Below are 9,286 nucleotides of genomic sequence, written 5' to 3' on the forward strand. Positions count from 1 at the left end.
TGGGCGTTGAACCCGGGGTCTTATGCAACCTAGGCAAGTGATCTAACAACTGAACTATAGCCCCGGTCTGGGTGCCCAGTACCCAGCCTCACCTCTTTGGCATAATGGATGTCCATCATGAAGTTGTGCACATGTTTCTCCGCCTTGTTAAACTCCAGCTTCCGGGCCACCACAGCCACTAGCAGTGCAGTGCAGCAGACCCCCTGTGAGTACACCAAGCAGGGCATGTGAGGCTGTGGGGCTGTGAGGACCAGCCATACCGGATGTCACCAGCTCCCTCCAACCATCTCAGGGCCACAGAGGGCAGGTACAACCGATGCCATGCCACCACCATCACTGGCCTTGAATTCACCATGTAACCAAGGATGACCGTGAACCTCTGACCCTCCTGCCTCCAACTCCAAAGTGCTGAATTACAGGCGCTTACCACTATGCCCAGTTAATACCATATTGGGGACCTAACCCAGGTCTTTGTGCATGCTGGACAAGCCAGATTCCCAGCTGTTTGTTTAGGGGGTGCAGACAGAGCCATTCTATGTAACCCAGGCTATCCCCAAACCTGCATCAGTCCTCCGGCCTCTGCCTCTCTGGCTCTGGGATCACAGGCACACCCCACTCGTCCCCTCCCCACGCTTGGTGACTAATGGGAAGAGGACTACCTCTTGAAGAAAGAGACATGTCCTCCCAAGTGTCTGTGTAAATGCCACCAGCAAAGCGTCAGAGCGGGGACTGGCAGAGGACCAGTCTGCTACTGAGCCAAGCTCTGTGACACACACCTGTAGACCCAGTACCGGGGTGGGGTTTGGGGGGACAGAGCTGAGGCTGGAGGATCAGCCTGTTACATGGCAGGTTTGAAGCCATCCTGGGCTACAAGGAGCCCTTTTCTACCACCACCACCCCCAAAAATAGTTGTCCTTTGACCTCAACTTGAATGCCCTGACAGGTAAGCCCTCCCAAATAAATCATTCAATACAATTTTAAAATAGCACCATCTAATTATCTCATCTCACACAGTTTCAGTTTTTCTTTCTGTCAGAAGATGCAACCCTGAGCGTCCCTGACCCTTGGGAGTATTTTTCTGGCTTTTTCTTTGACCCCAAACTCACTACTGTGTGGTGTCTCACTGTCTGCCATACCACTGGTCACCCATGGAGTCAAGATTTAGAGACTCAACATGTCCTGGGGCAGCATCAGAGCTGGTGGCATAGGTCCCCTTTGGGAAGGCCTAGACCAAGGCACTGGAGCTGGGCCCTGAAGAAAAGCGCTGGGTGAGGGGAACTGGGTAGGGGAGGGTCTGCGGTTGGAAGGAGGGTAGGTGTAAGGAGGAAACAGCCTGGGGCTAGGAGCTTCTGCACTGCCTGGGCTCCAGAGCTAGAGTGGGGGTAGCTAGATGCTCAGGATCCGTTAAAGCAACTGTCCCCCAACCACTGCTTCCTGGGGTCAGAACAGATGTGGGGATCAGTTACAGCAACCGTCATTACCCACCCCCTCACGCCCCGCCCGTCAGTCCCCTACCCCGACTGCATTTACTAAGTATTTGTTTGATATGATGTTCCTCATCATTAACAATCCCACAGGCACCCACTTTACAGACAAAGACACTGAGGCCCAGAAACATCATGCAGTTTGTTTGAGCTCCCCACTTGGCAAGGGACAAAGTGGGGTTTAATCTGTGAAGCCTGGCCCCCCAAACAAACTCTGGATGAGGACTCTGCCCTCGGGGAGGATGGGAGACTGGATCCCTTGGCTCAGGAAGAACATAGGGCTTGGGTCTGAGGAAATGAAACCTGGGTTCTAGGAAAGACTAAAGGGGCAGCAGTCTCGAGAAAAATGGGTCCTTTGTAGTATCCAGCACGCCAAAAGCTGAAGCAGGAGGACTGAGGGTTTGAGGATAGCCTGGAGCACACAGGGAGGTTGAGGCTAGCCTGGGATACTTAGCAGAACCCTAACTTAAAGGAGGAGGAGGATGAAGAGAACAAAATGGGGCTGGATATCTGGATGTTGAGTAAAGAATGAGGCTGTGTGTGTGTCGGGGGGGTAGTCCAGACATCCACGCTCCTCAGGGATGTCAGGGAGGGCCCATCCCATGTTGGCCCATGGTTTCCTAAGCCGTGAGAATAAGCAAGCAGTGACTCACCATGACTCCAGTGCACAGGCAGACGATTTTGCCCCACATGGTGCCAGGTACCACGTCCCCATAGCCGATGGTCAGGAATGTGATAGGGATCAACCACAGTGTGTCTGTGAGGTGGCCCGTGGCATTGACAGCCTGCCTGTGGGCAAAGGGAGCTTAGTTCCGAGACCCCAGCCTGGGGGCGCTGGTGTGGTTTACCCCCTAACATTCCTCCTCTTCACTCCTCTTCCCCCCCCCCACTCTTAATCCAAAGAGGCACCTGGACAGAAAGCCAAAAATGCTAGCCTTTTCTCTGCTGTGTGACCTGGCTCAGACGCTCAACCACTCTGGGTTGCAGAGTCGAAATCGAGGTCTGGCTAGCTCTAGGGTTAGCGGTCACGACCCTTGGGAAGGTTGAACCACCCTTTCATAGGGTCACTTACTGGACATCCTGTCTATCAGATGTTTACATTAAGGCACATAACAGTAGCAAAATTACAGTTATGAAATAGCAATAAAAATAATTTTCTGGCTGGGGGTCACCACAACATAAGGAACTGTATTAAAGGGTCACAGAGTTAGAAAAGCTGAGGACCGCTGATCTAGAACCTGTCTGAGTTTAGCTAGACAACCAGGGCGGTTAGAGTTAGTGTGTGTGGATGAGGGCTAAGCCTGAAGACCCAGTCTGAAGTTCACTAGCCAGGCTCCATCCAGAGGAAGCTATGCATCTGCCAGCACCATATAAATGGCATGAAGGTGTAGGCCTGTAATCCCAGCATTCAGAGGATGGACACAGGAGGATCAGGAGTTCAAGGTCACCCTCAGCTGTATAGTGAGTTCAAGGCCAACTGGGCTACGTGAGACCTGGTTTTGTTTTGTTTTGTTGTTTTAAGGCTAGTTCCCCTTAAAGCTAGGTGTGGTGGGTGGTTCGTGCCAGTAACCCCAGGAGGATTAGGCAGTAAAATGTCAGGGAAATGGAGGTCAACATGGGCTACATAGCAAAACCCTAAGGAAAAACTCCATACCCCCACTCCTAAGCCAGATCTTCCAGATTCCCAGAGACCCCTCTCCCCTGACACTGTGTCCCCTCATCAGATGAAGGAGTCGGCCGCGCGGCTCCTGCAGGAGGCCTGGAAGTATTACAAGCACAGGAAGGACTCCCGAGCTGCCCGCAGGCATCAGCGCAAGTTGCTGGCCGCCATCTACACGTGAGGGTCTCCCTGTGTCCCGACACCTCTCTGCATGGCTCCTGTGTGCGTGCCCAGGCCCGTGACACAGTGCCCATGGCCCTGGATTCCCAGATTCGCTTCTTTGTGCTTTGCTCCCCTCGTCCATACGCTCTGCCGTAACCGGTAGCAGGGTTAGAGCCGAGCCCACCTCCCCACAGGTTCCGCCAGGTACGGCTGAAACACCGGAAGCTTCGGGAACAAGTGAATTCCATGGTGGACATCTCCAAGGTACCAGGGCCTTGGGAAGTCTGCGGGAGGCCTGGGGAGGCAGAGGCAGGTGGATCTCTGAGTTCACAGACAGCCTGGTCTACAGAGTGCATTCTAGGACAGTCAGGGCTACACAGAGAAACCCTGTCTTGAACCCCCCCCCCCAAAAAAAAAGAGATAAATAAAAATATAAATAAATACAAAGGAATCACTGCAGGGACTAGAATGCACAGGTGTGTGGTAAAGGTTATGGAATGAAGAAAAAGGCTTCCCACGCACATGCAAGATGCCGTCCCCTTTCAGACTTAAGAAAAGAGCACACAAAGAGCGCCAGTGTTTGGTTTCAAATTATCTTTATTACTTACATGTGGACGGATATAAATTTCCTTCCAGGTGCAATGCTTACACAAATAAAGCCAGGCAAATTTACAAAGCAGCTCAAACACTGAGGACAAACCCAACTTAGAAAAAAAACAGTTAACGGACAGGATGACAAGTGATGACTTTGTTTTCGAGAGAGCCAGTTCCTGAGGCTGTTGTGAAGCCAGGGCCCGAGGGCAGAGTGGGTCCCAGCCCTGCGAATGCTCAGGTCGCTCCGCGTCCCCAGTGACAGTGACGTCACAGTACCCATTTGGCCTGGCGCACTCCGCTCCTTCTCTATGTAGTGGTCTTTTGCCTTTGGTCATTAGCCCAGCACTGCTCAAACAGCCGCCCTTGGCACCAAGGCCATGGTAAACATTGCCCTAGACACAGGTCCCAAAACTACATGACACGTCAGAGAGAGGACAGGGTGGCTCGGGTGGCCGGAATAAGTGGGTCTGTAGTGATGAAGCCTGGGCACAGAATTCGAGAATTTCCAAAGCAAGCTCACAAGGTTGGGGATGAGTGCCTGCCTGGCTGGCATGCATGCCGCCCTGGGTTTAGTCCCCAGCTGTCCATAAACCAGGCAGGGCAGTATATGCCTGTAATCCTAGCATTTGGGAGGCAGAGGCAGAAGGATCAGAAATTCAAGGTAATCAGGGATGAAGAGATGGCTCAGAGGTTAAGACACGTACTGTTCTTGCAGAGGGCCCAGGCTGAGTTCCTAGCTTCCACGTGGCAGTTCTCAGCTGTCTATTACCTCCAGGAATACAGTAAACTTAATTCCAGCTTGGGCTACCTGAGACTCTACCCTCTCCCTGCCAAAAAACAAAGAGGCTCACGGACCCCCAGGCTCCTCTCCAAGAATGAGGCTGTCTGGTCGGGAAGGCAGGCACCACCAGGTGCACAAATAACCAATTTACATGAACACAGACTTCATTCCGGGCCTGCTGGTACAGCCTCCATGCTGTTCCCTCAGCCATGAGCACAGACTTCATTCCAGGCCTTCTGGTGCAGCCTCCATGCTGTTCCCTCAGCCATGAGCACAGACTTCATTCCGGGCCTTCTGGTACAGCCTCCATGCTGTTCCCTCAGCGGTAACCTTTGGAACAGGGTTCCTACACCCTGGGGGATGTTTCTTGTTTGTTTGTTTTGAAAGCAGGCCTTCAGATTCTCAGGCTGGCCTCAAACTAAGTCATGTAACTAAGTCAAGTAGCCAAGGATGACCTTGAACTCCTGACCTTCCCATCACTACTTGTCTGCTTACTGCGTGCAGGGATTACAGATGTGAATCACCGTGCTGGGTTTAAGTGGTGCTTGGGGTAAAACCCAGAGATTTCTTCATGTTAGATAAGAACTCTACCAACTGAGCTACCCACCCCCGGAGTTTTACTTTCTTAGATTTATTTGCTTTATTTTATGTGTGTGATTATTGTGCCTGCATGTATATGAATGTGTATGCCTTGTGCCTTCGGATGCCAACAGATTCCCTGTAACTGGAATTACAGACAGTTGTGACCTACCATGTGGGTGCTGGGAATCGAACCCAGATCCTCTGCAAGAGCACCAAGTGCCCTTAACCACTGAGCCATCTCTTCAACCCCTGCCCCTGTAGTTTTTAAGAGACTCTTAAGCCTAACAATAGCACCTGCCCAAACAACTAGGGTCCAAGTGATCCTCAGAAGATGAGGTTGTTGATGGTTAGGACCAGTCCTCAAGGGCTGGAAGGGCTTGCCGGTGCTCTGCTGTCCCACTGTGTAGAGCAGACAGAGCTCTCCTACCCCCTCACCCCAGTGTCCCCTTCCTACTCAGATGCATATGATCCTGTGCGACCTGCAGCTGGGTCTCAGCACCTCCCACCGGACCCTGGAGAAGAGGATCGATGGGCTGGCAGGAAAGCTGGATGCCCTGACGGAGCTGCTGGGCACTGCCCTGCAGCAACAGCAGCTACCAGAACCCGGCCAGGAAGCAGCAGCCACATAGCGGGTGAGGGGCAGGGACTGGGCCAGGACACCCCTGAGGAAGAAACAGGCCCCTGTGGCCAATGCCCAGGGCTGCTGTTGCCCATGTATAAGGCCACCCTTCCTCTTAAGCTGTGTCATCTCTTAGGGCTTTGAGTTTGGGGCTGGATTGGCAAAGGAACTCATTCCTTCTGTGCTTGTTAGCCTCATTTGTGTGTGTGTGTGTGTGTGTGTGTGTGTGTGTGTGTGTGTGTGTGTGTTGGGGTAGCTCAGGGACTGGAGGTGGGACCTAGGATCTTGTGTATTCTACGTGGGGGCTCTACCACTGACCACACTCCAGCCCCTCACTGGGGGGTTCTAGGCAGGGGCTCTGCCACTGAGCCAAACCCCAGCCCCTCACTGGGGGACTCTAGGCAGGGGCTCCACCACTGAGCCACACCCCAGCCCCTCATTGGGGGATTCTAGGCAGGGGCTCTACCACTGAGCCATACCCCAACCCCTCACTGGGGGATTCTAGGCAGGGGCTCTACCACTGAGCCATACCTCTAGCCCCTCACTGGGGGATTCTAGGCAGGGGCTCTACCACTGAGCCACACCCCAGCCCCTCACTGGGGGATTCTAGGCAGGGGCTCCACCACTGAGCCATACCCCCAGGACCTCCCCTAGTCCTCTTTCTTTGCTTGGTCTCTGTCCCCATGTCCACCTCTACCCTCCTCTCCTGGGCCTTGGCACCTTTCTCTCTTCCCACTTAGCCCTTTCCTGGCTTCTGCCAGCCTCCACCTCTGGCATCCTTGCCCTGTGCTTTCTACCTATCTACCACTCCTGTCTTCTCAGAACCCACGGGAAAAGAATCAGGCTATGTACCCCAGGACAGAGCTCAAGGACATCCTCTCTGCCACTTCCAACCGAGCCCCATGAGGAAAGCACCTCAAGATACCAGGACGGAAGTGTGCCCACGTTGAGACGTATGGACTCTCTGGTGGTGGTGGCCATGAGGAGACATGGGCTTGGACCTCCAACCTCGAAGGGATCGTGGCCACCACTGTGCCCTCATCAGAAGCCCCTTCGCTGTGCTGCTGCTCACGAACTCTCAAGCTCTGTCGGGGTGTGTGTGTGTGGGTGCCTGGGGCCAGACTCTGGGCTCCCCAGGGAGAGAGGTGAAGCCTGGGGTCCAGGATGCTGGGACACTTCAGTTAACCGCGGGCCGGCCTCGCTGAAGGAACCAGGTCCGAGAGGCGGGAGCCGGTGCCCCCTGGTGGACGCCATGGAAGACGCCGCTTTCCCTGAATGCAGAGACTGTCTGCGGGAGGAGGGGTGCGGGTACCATTCACCTGTCCATGGTCACACTGTAATAAATGGCCAACAAAGTCAGACGCTGCTGCCCTTTGACCCGAATCTTTCAAACCTTGCCACGGAAGGCACTTGCCCTGCCCCAAGCTCAGTTTCCCCACCTGCAGAGGACGTTTGAGCAGGGTATGGTGGCATATACCTCACCAAGTGCTCTCACCACTCAGGAGGCTGGGCTCTGGGGCCGGGGATGCACACCTCTAATCCCAGCACTTGGGAGGCAGAGGCAGAAGTCGTCTCTCTTGTGAGTTCAAGGCCAGCCTGGTTTAGAGGTACATACTGAAACCCGATCTGAGAGAGACAGAGAGAGAATTTGGGGCCAGCCTAGGCTATATTTGGGGGGCCAGTCTCAGGAAGGAAGAAGGAAGGAACAAAACATACGAGAGAGAGCTGGCCACACCTACAACCCCAACACTTAGGAGGTAGAGGCAGGATTATGAGTTCAAGGCCAGCCTCAGCTACATGAGACCTTGTCTCAAAAACCACTAAATGGCTTGGTGAGAGGACTCAGTAGGTATAGGAGCTTGCTGCCAAGCCTGACAACCTGAGTTCAATCCCCAGGACCAACAGGGTAGGAGAGACCCCACTCCCGCGGTTGCCCTCTGACATATGTGCATAGTGGCACATCCCACCCACTACCCACAAATAAATCAATGTAAAACAAATGAAACAAAACAAAAAACACTAGCCAAGACGCCTGAAGTACCCACCCCTGGCTTTATAAGCCAGGCAGTTGACATGGACACCCTGCCCAGATCTGAGGCCAGAGCAAGGAGTTCCAGTTCAGGACGATGGACACCAAGATTCGGATTCTGCCTTCCACTTGCCGTGTGACCTAGGACAGGCAGCTTCACTTCTTTCAACATTGTTTGCCACCTGTGAAATGTTGTGTCTCCATGGAACTGCTGTGGTGAGTTAAGAAAAAACAGTGCTGTAGAGGCTGGGCCAGCGATTAGTATTGTCCCAAGCAGGTCTAACGGTCTTCACAGCTGCTGTTAATGATTTTCACACATGGTGTGCGGCTACCCAGTCTTCGTTGACTTCCCCCTGTTTATTCATATCTGACCTGGTCCTAGACGCCAAGTCACACACTGAGGGATGAGCAGGCACCCACACAGCCGCACACAGTAGTTTCCCAATCCTCACAGGGAGCTGCTGGTTCTCAGGAAAAGGGAGGCACTGGAGCTGACAGAGCACCTACTGTGTGCCCAGGTTTTAAGCCTTGCTTTTTATTTTGTATTGTTTTGGGTGTGTGTGTGTGTGTGTGTGTGTGTGTGTGTGTGTGTGTGTGCCACAGATCAAACTTGGGTGTCATCCTCAGGCTCTGGTCCACCTTTCTCTTTTTCTGAGGAAGGGTTTCACTATGTAGTTCTGGCTCTCCTGGAACTCGCTCTGTAGACCAGGCTGGCCTTGAACTCAGAGATCCACCTGCCTCTGCCTCCCAAGTGCTGGGATTAAAGCTGTGAGCTGCTCTGTCTGGCCCCCCACCTTCCTTTTCTTTTCTCTGCGGACAGGATGTGTTGCTGGCGTGGAACACACAACACCAATTCCTGGTTGCAGAGTGCCAGGCATCAGCCCGTGTCTGGCTTCCCAGGCCCCGCCATGGGGGGCTGTTGTCACATGGGTTCTGGGATCTGAGCCTCAGGCTTGCTCTGTATGCACTGTGCCAACTGAGGCATCTCCCCAACTCCGTTGTTCTATTTGAGACAGGGTCTTGTTATGTAGCCTGGCTACCCTGGAACTTTGTAGTCCAGGCTATCCTTGAACTCCATCCTTGTGCCTCAGCCTCCTGAGTGCTGGGATTCCAGTCATGTACCACCTCTGACTAGTGCTGTTTTTGTTTTGTTTTGTTTTGTTTTAAAGATTTATTTATTATTATGTATACAGAAGAGGGCACCAGATCTCATTACAGATGGTTGGGAGCCACCATGTGGTGCTGGGAATTGAACTCAGGACCTCTGGAAGAGCAGTCGGTGCTCTTCACCTCTGAGCCATCTCTCCAGCCCTGTTTTGTTTTTAAAAACACATTTTGTGTGTGTGTGTGTGTGTGTGTGTGTGTGTGTGTGTGT

Source organism: Onychomys torridus, chromosome 1 (genome assembly GCF_903995425.1).
Source record: "Onychomys torridus chromosome 1, mOncTor1.1, whole genome shotgun sequence".
In the NCBI taxonomy this organism is placed as follows: domain Eukaryota; kingdom Metazoa; phylum Chordata; class Mammalia; order Rodentia; family Cricetidae; genus Onychomys; species Onychomys torridus.